The 19337-nt window shown below is 49.7% G+C and overlaps 1 protein-coding gene across 3 annotated transcripts in view; it reads right to left on the bottom strand.

The window, feature by feature from the left end:
* Window positions 1-19337, bottom strand: part of ryk (receptor like tyrosine kinase) — a 436205-nt gene that overhangs the window by 176409 nt on the left and 240459 nt on the right. The window lies entirely within an intron of this gene.

Raw genomic sequence — 19337 nt, 5'->3', positions numbered from 1 at the left:
TGACCACGAGACATGCTGGCGCCGACCAGCTCTTAAAGGGGCGGGTCATTTAGGATCAGCAGCCACGCTCATCGCCCTGTAGGCCTCAAAATCGGCGCTGTTCATTCTGTGGCGTTAAAAACTTTGGCCAGATGGAGAGGGTGAGGCAGAGAGCGGAGCGCTTTACCGATGGGGCACTGGATGCTTTGGTTGGCGCAGTGGAGCGCCGGCGAGCAGTGCTGTACCCTGACAATGGCAGGAGGCCTCATCAGAACGAGTACCGCAGAGCTTGGAGGGAAGTTTCGCAGATAGTCAAATCCAGCAGTGTGGTAGCCAGGACTCCTGTGCAATGCAGGAAGAAGTTCAACGATCTCACTCGGGTCGTTAGGGTGAGTGGCTTTTTCGCAATCTTCTTCATCCCTCCATCTGCACCTGACATTATGGCCAGAGGGTGCGCGATGCCCCAATGGCCATCTGTCAGCCAGCACCCATGTCCCTTTCTGGGAACACACACGCACATTCCACTCAGGGCATACTGTAAGGGCTGTTCCACCATGGGGGGCATGAGATGACCACTCAGGGCATACTGTAAGGGCTGTTCCACCATGGGGGGCATGAGATGACCACTCAGGGCATACTGTAAGGGCTGTTCCACCATGGGGGGCATGAGATGACAACTCAGGGCAGCATGTTTCATCACTTCCCATCCTTTCTCCTGCAGGCCAAGCTGGCCAGGAACCGGAGGGAACAGATTCGTACCGGAGGAGGCCCTCCTCAGCTGCAGACACTGACGGACCTGGAGGAAAGAGTCCACCAGATTGTTGGAAGCCGGATGAGTGGTCTTGTCACCACTGGAGCTGCCGACCCCATTGTGCACAGCGATAGTAAGGTCATCACCTTTTTGAACTGCCTCCTTCCACTTGTTCCCCCCACCAGCATGCTTTTTCACTCTGGACCCATGTCAGAGCATTGCAGCACTCTTGCATCCCTTGCTGCCACCCTGTCCTTTCGCTAAAGCCACTCTTCAACCTCCCTGCTTTCAGATGCTGCATCACCAGCTCGGGAGCTGGGCCATCAAGCTGCCAGGGACACTGGCTCCAGAGGCGATGAGCAGGAGGAAGCCGGACCATCCGTACCACCCTCAGGCGAGCCAGCCCATCTGCAGACTGGGGATAGTGCTTCCCTGGAGGGGAGCGGGGGGGATGGCTCTGAGGAGGAGCCAGTTGCAGGAACCAGCGGGCTCCAGCAACGCAAGGGGGGTAGGGAAGCTCGGGAGCCGGCTCCCCGGAGGGCGAGTCAGGCCACGATGACTGCTGCACAGAGCGCAGAAGAGGTGCATTCCCTCGCAGAAATGAGCGCCCAGGCTCAGCTCAGGCACACTGAGCTGATGGCTGCAGTGGCAAGGATGCCTGAATCCATCGAGACACTGGCAAGGAGTGTGCAAGACTTCGGGGCAGCACAGGCGAGGAGTGTACAAGACTTCGGGGCAGCACAGGAAAGGAGTGCCCAGGGCTTCGGGGCAGCACAGGAAAGGAGTGCCCAGGGCTTTGGTGCATCACTGGAAAGGACTGTCCAGGGCTTCGGTGCATCACTGGAAAGGACTGTCCAGGGCTTGACCAAAGCACTGGAAAGGATTGTCCAGGGCTTCACCGAAGCACTGGCACCTGTCACGCAAGCACTGACTGCTGCCACCCTCGATGGATCAGGCAGGATTACCCGGGGCCCTTGCAGCACCACAGCAGGCCAGCAATCTGTGGACCAGCCGATTGGTTCGCATGCTGCGGTGCTGCCCCGTCAGAGTGCCAGTGTGTCGGCCGACCACGGAGCAGGTGTCCGCTCTCAGGATGTCAGCATTCTTGATGCCACCGCTGGCACGTCTCCACTGCAGCTGCCATCACCTGCAGGACAGACTGCTTCCACCCATGCCCAATTGGAGCAGTCAGCATCCGGGCCCTCCAAGCCCAGAGTCCGTCCAGGCCGTCCCTCAGGGGCATCTGCGCTTTCGGACAGTCAGCAGGCGTCCCCCAGCCTTCATGCAGCCACTGGGGTCCCATTACAGAGGAGCTGCAGGGAGGGAAGGGGCCGTTCTCGCAAGAGAAGTAGATCACCATCAAGGGGGAAAGAGTAGAAGGTGCTGCTGAGACGTCTAGAAATCAAGGCCGTGGATGCTGGTCTGAATGTTAGTAATGTTTTGGATAGTCTCCCGGGTGTACGAGTCACTTGGTCTGAATGTTAGTAATGTTTTGGATAGTCTCCCAGGTGTGCAAGTCACTTGGTCTGAATGTTAGTAATGTTTTGGATAGTCTCCCAGGTGTGCAAGTCACTTGGTCTGAATGTTAGTAATGTTTTGGATAGTCTCCCGGGTGTGCGAGTCACTTATGTGTTAGTTTGTTAGTTAAGCTTTCTGGTGCCATTGCTTTGTCATATTGGAAGGAAGCACATTTTTCAAAATAAACAAATTATTTTGACATTGGCCATGTCTGCTCTTTACATTCATACTGGCCTTCATAGGCTTTGGGTTATCCGAATGGTTCCATTCCTGGTCTTCGATTGGCACCAAGCATTCCATCAGAGGGGCCTAGAACCGACTCCTTATCAGCCTCTGATGGACGGCCCATCCAGTTTCTGGGACCCTCCCGTCTTGGTCCACCTCCTCTGCTGGTCCTTCAATGTCTGCTGGCATTGGCTGGGTGCGCAGGGTGGCGAGGTTATGGAGCATGCAGCAGACAACGACGAAGTGGGAGACTCGCTCTGGTGAGTACTGCAAGGCACCTCCCGAATGGTCCAAACAGCGGAACCGCTGCTTCAGCACACCGATTGTGTGTTCCACAATGTTCCTCGTCGCCTGATGGCTGACGTTGTAGTGCTCTTCTGCAGGGGTGCTGGGCGAACGGAGCGGGATCATCAGCCATGGGCACAGAGGCTAGTCCTTGTCACTGAGAAGCCAGCCTTCTGGGTGAGCCGGGGCCTCGAAAAGGTCTGCTACTGAAGTCTGGCGCAGGATGAATGCGTCGTGGCTGCTGCCTGGGAACTGAGCATTGACCGCGAGGATCAGCTGCCGGTGGTCACAGACCAGCTGCACATTCAAGGAGTGGAATCCCTTGCGGTTGCGGAAGTCCTCAGGATTCAAAACAGGCGCCCGCAAAGCCACGTGCGTGCAGTCAATGGCGCCCTGCAACTTGGGGAAGTCCGCTATTGCCGCGAAGCCCTCTGCGCGCTCCCGCTGCTTCTCCGGTGTCACAGTGAAGGAGATGTACTGCCGCCGCCTTTTAAACAGGGCATCTGTTACTTGCTGGATGCAGCTATGCACCGCAAACTGGGAGATGTTGGCAATGTCCCCAGTTGCTGCCTGGAAGGAGCCGGTCGCATAGAAATTCAGTTCTACTGTAATCTTGACAGCCACCGACAGAGGTGTCCTGCAGCTTATCTGCAGCTGAAGATCTGCCTGAAGCAGGTGGCACAGCTCAGCCACCACCTCCTTTCTGAATCGCAGCCTCCTAAGACACTGCTCCTCCGACATGTTGAGGTAAGAGAACTGCTGCCTGAATACCCTGGCAGCGTACGGTCTGGTGTGGCGACGTCTGTTGGCCCTCCTCCGTCTGGCCATTCCTGGCCCTCTCTCCCTCCGTCTCTGTGCCCTTTCCAGATGGTCGAGCAGTAGGACGTTCCCCTCCAAAGCAGCCCCCATAATAATAGGTAACAAGAAATTATACAGGGTGTAAAGACTCACCAGCAGCAGGGTGATGGTCTGAAGGCTGAAGGTCCTCTGGCAGCGCCAGTGATATGGCTCTCAGAGTGCAACTCTGCAAAAATCCCAAAGAAGTTGTGCTCCAAAAATGGCTGCCGCTTTTATACCAGTGCAGTCCCCTTTAAAAAGCTCCCCCCTAAGCCCGAAAGTGACTGGGGAACGTTCCAGTAAGCTGTCCTTATTAGCGCCAGGCAGAACGAAGGGGCGCACCACTGAATTTCCGGTCCGGGGCGCCAAAAAGGCGTTGCACACTGAAATGACGTCATGATCTGCCTGCGCCCGCGAGCGGCCGCTAAGATTTAGCGCCGGCGCTAAAAGCCACTCAATATGGCAAGAAGCGCTGGGTTCACTGCGCCCGGCTGAAAATTGGCTAACGCCCCACTTCTCGGCCTCTTTAGGCGCTAATCGCTGGCACTACCAACCGAATTTCTCCCCCCATTTCTTTCAATTCACTGTGAGCAACACCACAAAGGTCTGATGGTACGCCTCAATACTCTCTCTAGAAACACATCAAATTGCCTCTAAAAAACCTAATTATACAATACAATGTTAATGGCTTCTCTGGACAATTTATTCCGCAAATCTAGTGACTTTGAAATGGTGCTTGTGTGTGATTCCTTTTCCTAATTTTTAATTTGTGCGCCCTGATAGTTGAACCTTTTGCCATAGGTAAAAATAATGCCAAGATCAATCCTGCCATTTCCTTTCATAATCGTGAAAATTTCAATTAGATTGGTCACCGTGAAGTGTTCCCTGACAATTAAATGACCAGAAACGCACATAGTATTCAAGACATGGGGGTCAATTTTAACTCAGGTGCGGGGAATTGTCGGGTTCCCCGAATTTCCTGTTTCCCACACGAATCTAAATGGGCTGTGAGATTGATGCAATTTTAACTCAATTGGCCAACTGATTTCCAATGTGTGGGAACCCTTGGCAATTGAGCAGTTCCAGTCAGAAAGTCGCAGAATATGACGTCATCATTGCTGCTGCTTTTAAGGTCCACAGCAAGTCTTGCATCTTCTGCAGGCTTCCAAACTTTACCATTAACATGGCACGGGAGCCTGCAGGAGCAATGGCCAGCGGGAGGGCAAGAGCTGCCCCAAAATTTGATGAGGCTTCACTCCAGGCATTGCTAGATGGTGCTAGGGCCCACAGGGAGGTCCTGTTCCCTTTTTCAGGAAGAGGCCTCTCAGTCAGACCAAGGCTGTGTGGCTACAGGTGGCTGGGGAAGTCAACTCCTTGGGGCTCACACGGCGCACCTGGATGCAGTGCAGGAAAAGATTCCATGACCTTCATCGCACTGGAAAAGTAAGTATGAAGTTTCCATCACCCTCAATCTGATCCCCCTTTCCTCACTAGCACTCAGCTTTAGCAATCTCTTCCTCCACATCCCACTTGACACTCACATCCATGCACCCTTAGCCATTCCCTCTCTCTCTATGCTCACATTCACCTAAATATTCGACCATGCAGCCCTCACACTCTGATGCTTTGAACACAACTGACAACACACAGGGAGGGCCCTTGGTCTTGCAACCTCACTCCATCTTTGTCTCCTTCTAAGTATCTATGCTATGCAATCTCTGCACTCACTCCTTCATTCTCACTCAACCTCCACTTAGCTCTCTTTTTCTGCAATGAGGGAGACAACAGGAGAGCGCGAGCCAGGACAGGAGGAGGGCCGCCCTCATTAGCCCAGCTCACCCCCTGGGAGGAAGCCGTCCTGGAGATTGTCGGGGCTGACATAGATGCGGAAGTTGGGGAAGGACAGACAGGTGCATCCCCGCAAGCTGGTGATAGGATAGTTTTCCATCTCTCTCATTGACATTGCATGAGTCGCTGATAATGATTCTGAAGCTACATCATATGGACTTATGATCATCTGCAAAATGCAATGTGCATGTAACCTTGGCATCACATCTCTAACTTTTTCCTTGATTCCCCCACAGGACCATCGAGAGCCCCCATCCCCACTGTGCAGGATGAAGAGCCGGAGATGTCAGACTCCTCAGAGGAATCTGCAACCTCTGAGGACGCAGCGTCAGCAGAAATAAGCGCACCCAGCACCAGCGCAGAAACTCACACCTCGGTGGGACCTTCGGGACATAGAGTAGAGTTGTCACCTGGTGTATCACAGCTCACATGTGAGCATCAGCAGATTGTAGAGACAGGGACAGCAGTGGAGAGTCCTCGTCGGAGGGCGCAGGACTCTGCCAGCTCGGCTGAGCTGCATGTCGACCCTCTGCCTCTGGGTCCATCCATAAGATCAGAGGTGATAGAACTCCATGCACAGATGCAGGAGTCTCTGGCAGGTTTTGTCTCCAGGGTCGCTGCGAGTGTGGAGCGAATGGAGGAGTCCATAACGAACATGAGCAGAGCCTTTGTGGAGTCAGTGGCGCATGAACGCATCAACATGGAAAGGATGGCTACCTACGTGGAAATGATTGCTTCCTCCGTGGTAAGGCTGGCTACCGTAGAGGAGAGGAGGGCTACGGCCATGGAGGAGGTTAGTCGCCAGGGTATGGAAAACATGGTGAGTGTTCAGAATAGAATGACATCGCTTGAGGAGCGATGGGCATCTATTGAACAGAGAAACCAGACCTTCATGGAAGTCCTTCTGAGTAGGACTGCCATTGCAGATACGGGTCCCCATGGCCCCCCTGATGTGCAGCAAGGTGCTCTGAAGCCACTTGCAGGCACTGAGGGGGACCTGACCCGTGAGAGGGAGGTTGGTGGCAGACCTCAAGGAAGTGGGGGCTCCTCTCCAAGCGCTCAAATTTCCATGCCACTGCAGAGCCTTCGGTCAGAGCCCCGCCGGAGTCCACACCCAACTGGGATAGACGTCTCAACTCCTGCACAGCCGCAGGAGCAGCAGACTGCTGACGAGCCCTCACAAGCTCACCACCCCAGAGGACGCCCGCCAAAGGTGTCGAGACAGGAGCAGCAGGAAAGTAAGCAAGAGGCCGCCACATCTGCTGAAGCCACAGGGGAACCACTACGTAGGAGCACGCGTAAGAGGAAAATAAAGCACAAATAGTCACAAGGGTAGTCACTTGGATGAAATGTGTATTTTGTAAAAATGCCATCAGTTGTTTGTTTTGCATAGAAATTCTGATGGCAACTGCTGCAGTTCTGGCGTGTGTCATTTTGCGAATGGGGCTTTCGCATTGAGGGCTTAGGATTACTTGCAGTTGTCAGGATGCTGGTCAAATAGCTCGTAACTCGCAGGGTTTGGCCATTGTCGATGCTCAGGTAAGAAGCTGTGAGGCAAAAGAGTTTGATTTACTAGGCTAAGCAAATCTGGCCAGGATGAGTGCGTTCCTTGCATCCTGGGCAGCAATGTTCTCGCGTAATGCTGCCGCTGGTTGATGGGCCTCTGCAGGATGCTCATTTTCGCCCTCTTCCTCCTCCTCCACCTCATCATCATGAGGGTATGTGAGGAGCCACTTGGTCCTCAGGAATCTGCAAGCCACGACGCTGTACCATGTTGTGGAGTGCACAGCAAACCACGATGATTCTGGAGACCCTGGCTGCTGAGTACTGTAGGGCTCCACCTGATCTATCCAGGCATCTGAAGCGCATCTTCAGCAAGCCGATGGTTTGCTCGATTATGGATCTGGTGGAAATGTGGCTGGAGTTGTAGCGCTCCTCAGCTTCGTTGGCTGGCCTCAACGGCGTCATTAGCCAAGTCCTCAGGGGATAGCCCTTGTCTCCAAGTAGCCATCCGTGAAGTTGGTCTGGCGGCCTGAATAGCGGAGGCACACTAGACTGGCGCAGTATGAAGGAGTCATGGCAACTGCCAGGGTACTTGGCACAAACATGCAAAATCTCCTTCTTGTAATCACACACCAGCTGAACGTTAAGGGAGTGGAAGCCCTTGCGGTTGACAAAAATACCTGGATTGCGATGGGGTGCCCTAAGGGCCACATGTGTGCAGTCAATGAAGCCCTGCACCCTTGGAAAGTCTGCCAGATGAGCTAATCCAACCGCTCGCACCGTCACATTTGCGCGATCCCTGGTGAAATGGATGTGATTGTGCGCGAGGGCAAAGAGGGCATTGGTTACCTGCATGATGCAAGTGTGTGCGGCCGACTGGGAGATGCTGCTGATGTTCCCTGGAATGAGCCTGAGGCAAAAAAGTTGAGTGCGGTGGTGACTTTGACGGCCACTGGTAAGGAGTGTCCACCTGGTCCTCTGGGCAGCAGGTCTTGCTGTATCATTGCGCAGATGTCAGTCCCTACCTGTCGCGAAAGTCGGAGCCGCCTTTGGCACTGCTGCTCAGTCATGTTGAGGTAGCTGACCCTGTGTCTGTAGACCCTGTTTGGGGGGTCTCTCCTGCGCCGACGGGCTTCCATGCGCTGGCCCCTTCTGGCCTGTGCTGCCTCAGGTGGGTGAGCAGCAGCCTGGCGCTCCTGCTGCTCCTGGTTCTGCTGCTGCCGCGCCTGGTGCTGGAGGTCCTCTAATGCCAAGAAGGGAAGGAAAAAAAGGCCTCCCATGCTTCTAGTAGATGCCTCCGTTGAGGAAGCGCTGAGTGAGGGTGGCGAGAGGGGTTTTGCAGGAGGTCACACTGGAGAAGTGTGCGAGGCTCCAACCTTCCACAGGTGTGGTTACGCCTGGTAAAAGTTGCCCCAGGCCTGAGACAACAAAGTCCTGCCGCCTGCAAATGATGACTGATCAAATCTCCTCTTTAATGGTTGACCTGCAGCTGATAGTCAGCAAGCCAATAGTGCTCACGCCAGGTTTCACAGGCGTGATCCCCACGAGGCGTGTTTTACATGGGAAAAGGGTTAAACAGGCAAGGGCCTGTTAAAATGGGATTATAATGGCCAATTAGTGCTGTTTAAGGGCCCTAAAGACCAGTCCTGCCTGTTGCAGGCGGGACTGATTCGGGACCATCAGACACGCCTGGGTTAAAATGGCTAGGTATCGGGAACCAGGCTTTGGGGGGGGGGGGTGTCCCCCCCCCCCCAGGTTTCGCGATTTTAACCCCCCACATGCCTCAAAGCCCGCCTGACGGCCGAGTTAAAATTGAGCCCATGGTCTCAACAATACTTTATACAACAACAAATACAACTTATTTTGACTTGTACTCTGCTAATATAACGTAGCAACCTATTTACCTTGTGCAATTACAATTAAGCATTGGACCAATATTTATCATTGAAATTTAAGTGCAGAAGACTGTTTGATCCCGAAATTTCCATACCACTGAAAACTTCACACTGGAGTTATCTACTTTCCTCCCAATTTTCCTACCTCTAGTCACATGCTTTAATGTTTTTCTTCAAGTTTTTCTTTATTCATTCACGGGATGTGGGTGTCACTGGCAAAGCCAGCATTTATTGAATATCCCTAATTGCCCTCAAGAAGGTGGTGGTGGCGGACCTCCTCCTGAACCACAGCAGTCCATGTGGTGAAGGTACTCCCACAGTGCTGTCAGGTAGGGAGTTCCAGGATTTTGACCGAGCAACGATGAAGGGGCAGCGATATATTTCCACGGTGGGACAGTGTTTGACTTGGAGGTGATGGTGTTCCCAGGCATTGGCAAAAACTAGCACAGATCCTGGCAACTGGGAGAGATACAAAGAACAAAAAGGTGACAAAACAGATAGTAAGAGCTACAAAAAGGAGTACGAAAAGAAACTTGCAAGGGATATCAAAATCAACACAATATTTTTTACAATTTATTAGGAAAAACGGTGGTCACAGGAGCAATGTTCCTGTAATTCTTTTCTCTGTGCACAGGCTCTTTAACTGGCTGCGCGGCCCATTCAAATCTTCGTTCACACGCGGTTATTCCCATTGTAAAGCCGGCATGGGACCTCTAGACCGCTGCGTGGCCATGCAGCATAACGGTAACGTTGGTCAAGAGCAATGTGGGCCCCTTGACAGTTGATAATGGTGATATTGTCAATGAAAATAAGGAAATGGCTGACATGTTAAATATTTACAGTAGAGGAAGAGGATCGCATGCCAGACATCCCAGGGAAACCAATATTGAATCAAGGACAGGGACTCACGAAAATTAATGCAAGCAAATAACAGTAAGGAAGAAAATATGGCGCTAAAGAGTGACAAAGTCCCAGAACCAGATGGTTTCCATCCCAGGGATTAAATGACGTAGATGACAACATTGCAGATGCCCTAACTATAATCTTCCAATTTCTCTCGATTCGTAAGCCATTCCATTAGATTGGAAAATTGCGCATGTCACTCCACTATTTAAGAAAGGTGAGAGGGAAACCAGGTAATTATAGACCAGTTAGCCTAATATCTGTTGTTGGGAAATTACTGAAGTCTATAATTAAGGATGGAGTGACTGAACACCTTGAAAATTTTCGGCTGATCAGAGACCCCCAGCATGGATTTGTAAAGGGTAGGTCATGCCTGACAAACCTGATTGAATTTTTTGAAGAGGTGATTAAAGTAGTGGACAAGGGAATGTCTATGATTGTTATTTATGTGGACTTGATAAAGTCCCTCATAAGAGACTGTAAGCTTAGTTGAAGCTCATGGAATTTAAGGCAAATTATTGACCTGGTTAGGAAACTGGCTGAGCGGCAGGAGACAGGGAATAGGGATAATGGACAGGTACTCTAATTGGCAGGATGTGACTAGTGATGTCCCACAGGGATCTGTGTTGGGGCCTCAACTGTTCACCATATTTATTAACGACTTAGATGATGGGATAGCAAGCCATATATCCAAGTTTGCCAATGACACAAAGATGGGCGACATTGTAAGTAGTGTATATAGAAGCATAAAATTACAAAGAGACATTAACAGATTAAGTGAATGGGCAAAACTGTGGCAAATGGATTTCAATGTAGGCAAACATGAGGTCTTCAACTTTGGACCCAAAAACAGAGTACTTTCTAAATGGTGAAAAGCTAGAAACAGTGGAGGTCCAAAGAGACTTGGGGGAAGTTATGTTACAGCTATACAAAGCCCTGGTTAGACCACACCTGGCGTTCTGGACACCACACCTTAGGAAGGATATATGCCTTGGAGGGAGTGCTGTGTAGATTTACCAGAATGATGCCTGGACTCCAAGGGTTAAATTATGTGGGGAGATTACACAAATTAGTGTTGTATTCCCTAGAATTTAGGTTAAGGGGTTACTTGATCGAAGTTTTCAAGATATTAAAGGGAACTGATAGGGTAGATAGAGAGAAACTATTTCCACCGGTTGGGGAGTCTAGGACTAGGGGCATAGTCTAAAGATTAGAGCCAGACCTTTCAGGAGTAAAGCTATGAAATCTACACACAAAGAGTGGTAGAAGTTTGGAACACTCTTCCGCAAACGGCAACTGATACTGGGTCAATTGTTAATTTTAAATCTGAGATTAATAGATTTTTGTTAACCAAAGATATTAAGGGATTTGGGGCAAAGGCAGGTATGTGGAGTTATGTCACAGATCAGCCATGATCTCATTGAATGGCAGAATAGGCTCGAGGGGCTAAATGCCCTACTCCTGTTCCTACCAATGTTCTCTTTAAGCTGCATGGCCGCGCAGCACTTCAGGGGTCCCGCGCAGCCTGTGAGCCAGCTTTTAAATTGAAAAAAATGTGCAAGTGCGATCTTTCGAATGGGCTGTGTGGACCCAAACATTTTTACAGTGAACATTGGTTCCTACCCTTGTCTTTCTAGGTGGTGAGGGCCCTGGGTTTGCGAAGTGCTTTGAGGAAGCCTTGGCGAGTTGCTGTAGTGCATCCTGTAGATAGCACACACTGCAGCCATGGTGCACTGGTGATGGAGGGAGTGGATGTTTAAGGTGGTGGGTGGGCTGCCGATCAAAAGGATTGCTTTGTCCCAGATGGTGTCGAGCTTCTTGAGCATTGCAGCTACACCTATCCAGGCAAGTAAAGAGAATTCCATCATACTCCTGACTGGTGCCTTGTAGGTGGTGGGGGGGGGGGGCGGGGGGGGAGGTTTTGGGGAGTCGGGAGGGGAGTCGCTCTCCGCAGAATATCCAGTCTTTGACCTGCTCTAATAGCCATTTGGTTGGTCCACTTGAGTTTCTGAATCAATAGCAACCCCCAGGGTGTTTGTTTTGGAGGATTCGGTGATGGTAATGCCACTGAATGTCATGGGGTGGTGGTTAGGAGACTCTCTTATTGATGATTATTGCCTGGCACTTGTGTGGCGTGAATATTACTTGCCACTTATCAGCACAAGTCTGGATGTTGTCCAAATCTTGTTACATGCGGGCACGGACTGCTTTATTATCTGAGGTATTATGAATGGAACTGAACACTATGCAATTATCATCAAACAGCCTTGAAATGGAGGGAAGGTCATTAATGAAGCAGCTGAAGATGCTTTGCCTAGGATCCTGCAGCGATGTCCTGGGGCTGAGATGATTGGCCTCCAACAACCAGAGCTACATTGCTTTGTGCTAGGCATGACTCCAGCCAGTGGAGAGATTTCCCCCTAATCTCCACCGACTTCAGTTTTACTCGGGCTCCTTGATGCCACACTCAAATCAAATGCTACCTTGATTTTAAGGGCAGTCACTCTCACCTCACCTCTGGAATTCAGCTCTTTTGTCCACGTTTGAACCAAGGCTGTAATGAGCTCTGGAATCAAGTGGTCCTAGCGGAACCAAACTGAGCATTGGTGAGCAGGTTATTGGTGAGTAATTGCCACTTTACAGCACTGGCGACGACACCTTCCATCACTTTGCTGATGATTGAGAGTAGGCTGATGGGACGGCAATTGGCTGGATTAGATTTGTCCTGCTTTTTGTGGACAGGACATACCTGGGCATTTTCCACATTGTCGGGTAGATGTCAGTGTTGTAGCTGTACTGGAATAGCTGGGCTAGAGACGCAGCTAGTTCTGGAGCACAAGTCTTCAGCACAACAGCCGGGATGTTGTTGGAACCCGTAGCCTTGACTTGTGTCCAGAGCACTCAACCATTTCTTGATATGTGGAATGAATGGAATTGGCACCCTCTAAACTCCTTTGAACTGAAGCGCTTTGTCTTGACTATCCACGTGCAGTGCTGCCATGTTGACTAATATAGAATGAAAAGCCCCCACATCCATGAATATGTGGCATCAAGGTTCACTCTTTCATATTCCAAAATCTGGCAAATATGTACTAAACAAACACTGGAAAAACCTGATCAGGGATGATTAATGGAGGTTTAAGCATAAATAAATATTACTTTACTCTGTACTTGGGTCGTGGAGAAATGTTGCTAAACATTCCCGAGGTAATGAAATAGGTGTTGCCATATCCACAATAGACAAGACTATTGTTCTGTGGAAAAAGCTGTCTCATTGGACTGAAAAGTGAGTTCTCACACTGCACTGTGTGTTATATTCGTGCAGGTACACGTTAATAGTTGGCCAGCAGGTGGCACCAAAACAGAGTTTAGTAATGCAGTAGAGGTCTATAAATGTGCGATCAACTGGGAAACTGGTTCAGTAATCAGTAATGTATCCTATACCATCTGACATTAGTACTGGCCTTGCAAACATTTTTGTAGTAGACCCCCCCCTTATACTCAGTGTAACTAAAATAAAAACTGCCAAAAGAGACACTTTTATAGATGAATATACTTGCTTTTCCAAAAAAAAAGCAAGATTCTTCTATCTAATGTGCCCTTAACTCCCTCCCTTCCCAAAATTACAGAATGCAGCATATTCTTTGTCTTTTATTATTTGTTTTCATTCGGAGTGCTAGTGTTGCTATCAGCCAAATCAATAAGATCAGCCCTTAAAACAATATTCACACACTAGTAAACAACAAACCAGAATTTTCCCTTAAGGGTCCAGTGACATTCAGCACATAATATTCTCATAAAGCTGCCGAGTATTTAGATTCACAAGCAGCTATCCAGAAAACAAAAATGCAGTTTAAAACAAAACAGAAAATGCTATAAAAAAAACACACACACAACAGGTCACTGAGCACCTGTGGCAAGGAATAAGGAATTCAGGAGAAACTTCTTTACCCAGAGTGCTGAGAATGTGGGACTCAGTACCAGAAGGAATAGTTGAGGTAAACAGCATTGATGCATTCAAGGGAAAGCTAGATAAGCACATGATGGAGAAAGGAATAGAAGGATTTGTTGATGGGGTGAGATGAAGTAAATAGTGAGAGAAGGCTCATGCGGAGCACAGGTTGGGCTGAATGGCCTGGTTCAGTGCTGTAAATTTCTGTGTAACTATGTACTAGAGGGCTGTCAGCACCTGTGGAACCAGAGTCCAGCAAAGGTTAGTGCCTTCTCTTATTTATATATACCATCCGATATCTAATCCTTTACACCTCTTTACTGCACTGTTTACATTCCAAGCAAATCTTTTACTTGCCCTTTCTACAGGAACTTCTGCGCCATTCATCATTTTTCACCGAATGAACGGGCACGCAATTTGCTGTCAGCTTGTGGCAGTTCCGCTTTTAAAACCAGTTCAACAGCACAAGTCCTTCTCGGATTGTCTTGCCCTTCCCAAGATGAAGGGCCTCAATCCAACTCGTTGTTAACCCTCCCCCCACCCAATGGCATAACCGAAAGTCAGGATCTCACCATATCAATAAGTAGACTTGTGAAACTACAGCCCTGATGATAACCTGGAGACTGGAACGGAGCACGGGGGCCAGAGCGTGACAAACTTGCAACATCGCAGGATGGGTAAGCCTGACCGATTTTAACCACCAGGTGTAATTTTCATAATACTTCCTGGTTTCGTGGTTTCACTGCACGTGAGCGGGCATGATGCGTACCCGGATGACGCGATTTACTGGCGATCTTTGAAGGCCCAGTGTAGCACTAAAACGGAGGAAGAGGGTTAGAGGTTATTTTAATTTGTTGAAGTGGTGCGATATGGCTGCAAGGAGAGGGAAGACTGCCCCCAGGTTCACAATTGCTTCCCTGGATTTTCTGCTGGGTGCTGCAAGGGAAGAAAAAAACCTGCTACCACCATGAAGAAAGCGTGGGTGATGGTGGCAAAAGCAGTGAGCAATAGGAGCATGACCGTGAGGTTTTAATTCCAGTGTCGTAAACTGTTCAATGACCTGGCCAGGTCAGGAAAGGTCAGCAAACGTCTATATGCACCTACCTCCTGTAGTGCAGCCCCTCACTCTGTCTTGTCAATCCTATTCCATTTACCCCACTCCTCACACACACACTTCACCAGACCATTTGCAGGCACATCCTCACTCCCCTCACATCCTGACTTCTCCCTTCCTCTCTCCACCACTGTCAGTCACCCCAATCTGCATGTCATCTGATCTACCTCATTCAACTCCACCCATTCTCAGCACACACCTTGAAATGGCACCATCACCGCATTCCTCAAAGGCATGCCAGTCCCACTCGTGATGCATCTGCCTGAGTATCACTCGCATCACATCCATTGGATGCACACATGCCTCAGAGCAACGCGTAGGTCTGTCATGTGTGACACCCTTGTAGAACAAAATGCAGAATGCCAGGGAGAGTGCAAGTACCAGAGGCAGACCCCCAGCTATTGTTGAAGTTTACCCGGCAGAGGAAGAGGCTTTGGATATAAGCAGCATCTCTGCCACCCTGAGCATTAGAGATGGCGAGTTTGGCAGTCTATCGGAGCAGGGCAACAGCATTAATCTCTCGGACCCACATCTCCCTCAAGACAAAGTCATCTTCAGTTAATTTCAGGACATCAAATCTGATCACATGAATCGTGTGCATTTCAACATTTCCAAAGTTCCATTACTAAACCTTATCCTTTTCTTCGTTCTTCCAGGGCCATCACACAAAGAACACGAGCCCCTGCCCGGAGAGGACGAAGATTCCTCATTCCTGCTGAGGGCCCATTGTCACAGGAGACATGCATTGCAAGCACCGGCGCAGATACTAGAACATCGGTAGGGGCTGTTAGACAGTTAGGCAGAATGTCACCTGGTGATTGTTACGACACAAGTGAGCACGAGCAGAGAATGGTGGCAGGGACAGCGGTAGAGAGTCCACGTCGGAGGGCACAATCCTCTCCAAGCTCTGCTCAGCTGGGCACACATGCTGATCGCAGGGGGTCATCAATTAAAAGGAGAATGCTAGTGGCTCAGCAGCAACTGTGAGAGATGCTGGTAGTCCTGCCAGGCACACACTCCACAATGGCACAGTAGAGGAGTCAAGCTCAAACATTTGTGGGGTGATGTCACAGGGCTTTTCCACCATGCAATGTTTCATTGAGCGAATGGCCGCCTCTACGGAAGTTGTATCAGGGCGCACCAATGAGTCTCTGGAGGCCCAGACAACAGCCTTGCATACTCTGGCCGTCAACATGTCTACCGGCTTAGACAAGCTGGCAGATCGACTAGACATTGACTTCCAAGGTGTCACTGATCTCCAAGCTGTTCTCCCGCAGACAGGTAGGAGTGATGTGCCACTGACCCAAGGAGAAGGGAGAGGAAAGTAGGAAAGTGCGCATTTCTCAGAATGTCTGCATGTCTCACCCATTGTCGCCCCCCGCCTCCCCTCCCCCACACACAGGTACCCAACATGCTGCTTCATCTTCCGCTGGCCCAGTCTGCCCTGAGCAGCCTTTGGCGGGGCCCTCATGGGCTCTACCACCCAGATGTCGTCGGCTGCGAGCACTGCGTAAGAGCAACCTGCCACTACTGCTACTGAAGCCACAGAGAAGTGGTAGGGATAGGAAGAGAACGGCTGGACAGTTCACCAAGGTTAAGCACATCGGTGTCTTTAGATCTTTGTCATAATTACTTTTTTGGAGCACATTATATCTTTAACTTCTCACAGCATTCCCATGTGCCCCATGATTGAATCACAACTTCCGATACTGCTTTTCATTTAATTGGTGTGGAAGGTGGAGATGCATTGATGGTCACCAATTGGTGGATGTGGAACCAGTGGATGAATGGTTACAGGATTGTTTGTGCGAGGGGGAATGGTATCAGCACATTGTTCCAGTATGAATGACTAACTGAACCTTTGAGTTATGAGGGCATCCCTGGCATCTTGACCTACAATATGATCCGCTGACCTTGCATTAGGTGCCCCATCTTCCTCCTCACCATTGGAATCCACATCAGATGAGGAGTCCTGAGCGCCTTCTTCCTCCTGAACCGCCAGTCCTGGTTGCTGCACTATGTTATACAGCACACAGCACATCACGATTATCCTCAAGACCTTCGCTAGCGAGTACTGAAGGGCGCCTCCATACCTGCTCAGGTACCTGAAGCGCAACTTCAGCACACCGATGGCTTACTTGATGACGCATATCATTGTCATATGGCTGGAGTTGTACTTCTCCTGCTGGTGATTGGTGGGGTTTCTCAGAGGTGTAATCAGCCAGGTTTGAATGGGGTATCCTTTATTCACAAGCAAACGTCCTTTCAGGTTCAGCCCAGGTCTAAACATGTTGGGGATGTTGGACTGCCGCAGTATGAATGCATCATGGCAACTCCCTGGGAATCCTACGCAGACCTGCATAAACCTTTTCTTGTGTAACCCCTTCACGGTTCTCTAGATATATGTGAGATGTAGTCTCTGTTGTAGACAGTATTCTATAGTCCAGTAAGGAGATCACTACTACAATGGCTTAATTCTAATTATCTTACTTTATAGTTTTGTCAGACAGTATAAGAAGATTACGGGTCAATGACCTAAATTAGACATTTGCATACATTAGAATGAATCTAGACATAATAAACATACATTCTCCATTTATATGGATTCAAAGGAGAATCTGTCCCTGTGTCCAAATTCGAGTGCACTCTTTCGTTGGCGCGCTTAAGTTGGAGCTCATGGTATGTATAATGTCTGCAAGACTTACGACTCCGAACCCCTTCGTTGAATTCTCTTCACGATCACTGAATCCCACTTTGAGTTCTGGATGCAGAGCTACTAATACGAAGGGCGGCGGCTGAGTTTGGAAGCCCGGGACGGGATGCGGCAGCCATTTGCCTCCTGAGCCCTCTTTTCAGAGCTCCTGCCCTCTTTTCTTCCAGTCGCTCTTTTCTTCCCACCTCCACCCCTTCCTCCTGGGGTTTCTGCCTGGAGACTGCGCAGCCTCACTGTCTGCAACAGTTGATACTGGTGCAGAATTATGGAAAGTCTGCTCTTAGTCACATTGTGTCCTTAAAAGTTCTTGCCGTATCTTCACATGGGCAACTTTAACCCAGGGATTTATAACAATGATAATACAGTGTCTAAGTTAAAGATTGATAACCATACTTAGCGTACATAACATTTCCAGTGGGTATTACACTTGTGATTGCACACAAGCTGCACATTGATGGAGTGAAATCCCTTGCAGTTCACAAATGCTCCTGGCTGGTGAAGGGGTGCACAGATTGCCATGTGCATGCAGTCGATGGCACCCAGCACCTGTGGGAAGCCAGCCAGAGATGCGAATCCCAATGCTTCCTCATTCTGGCTGTTGTCATCACAGGGGAAACTTATATACCTGCTTGTCCTAGCAAATAATCCATCAGTTACCTGCCTTATGTATTTATGTGTAGCCGACACCCTTGCTATGCCTTCCGTCATGACCTGAAAGGATCCGGAGGCAAAGAAATTGAGGGCAGAAGTGACTTTCACAGCCATTGGCATGGCATGGCCTGGCCGCCGGGTCCAGCAGGGAGCAGGTCTTCCTCTAGGAGGGTGCAGATGTCTGCCACCACCTGATATGACAATCTCAACCTCCAGAAGCACTGCTCCTCCGAGAGGTCAAGGAAGCTGAGCCTCTGTCTGCAGACCCTGTTAGGTGGGTAGGGCCTCCTGCGAATTCGTCCCCTCTGCTGCTTCCTTCTCTGCTAGCCACCTGCAGCTCCCTCCACAGCATGTCCTTGCTACTGTTGATCCTCATTGTCCTCCTCTTCCTCAGTCCAATTAAGAGCATCATGAACCTCTCTTTCAAAAACTGTAAAGTCTCCAAATCATTATCTCACACCAAGTATTATCACCAAACCGTAGTCCACATTTAATGAGGGAGGACCTGCAGATACTAAAGCTTTACTCACCTAGGGTCTCCTTACCTGTAACCACCCCAATAAAGTGACAACCAATCTTGCATCCAGTCCCCTGGCAACTTTGCCGACCCTCAGGAAACACGTGCTGTGGTTAATTTCAATTTGGGATCCTAATTGCATCATAGGACTCCAATTGAATTATGTTAATGAGTCTATTGCCTCTCCACAGAGAGACACTCTTCGGCTCAGATAATCACCGCCGTTAAAACAACGGCGGACTGTATGCGCTAGGTTAGTGTTGGGTTGCGCGATTCCGATATTTTGCCCGCCATTTGGAGGGTGGGCGGGGGGGGGGGGGGGAGGGGGGAGGCAAGATTAAATCAAGATCTGTGTCTCTTCACTGCATGATACAAGTCACCATTTCATACTACTGCCCCAGGGAGCTACCACTGGCCCCTGGTCCCAGGGAACCACCCCTGCTGGAAAGCAGTTTAACAATGTTTTGCAGCCTCTTTTTGTTAATTTATAGCAATTCAAGATCAGTAATAATTTTGTAACAATACAATGTGATATAACCAGGAACAGGCTGCTATTTTGAATGTGAGCAGGCTAAGCAGACTGCAGCTGCATGTTATCGATGTGCAACCTGACTTGATTTCCCAGGCAGTGCACTGTACTTTAATA

Source organism: Somniosus microcephalus, chromosome 6 (genome assembly GCF_052327205.1).
Source record: "Somniosus microcephalus isolate GS21.2 chromosome 6, FLI_Smic_1.0, whole genome shotgun sequence".
In the NCBI taxonomy this organism is placed as follows: domain Eukaryota; kingdom Metazoa; phylum Chordata; class Chondrichthyes; order Squaliformes; family Somniosidae; genus Somniosus; species Somniosus microcephalus.
Note: the sequence above shows the minus strand (reverse complement) of the source record. Positions and strands in the feature narration are given on the sequence as shown.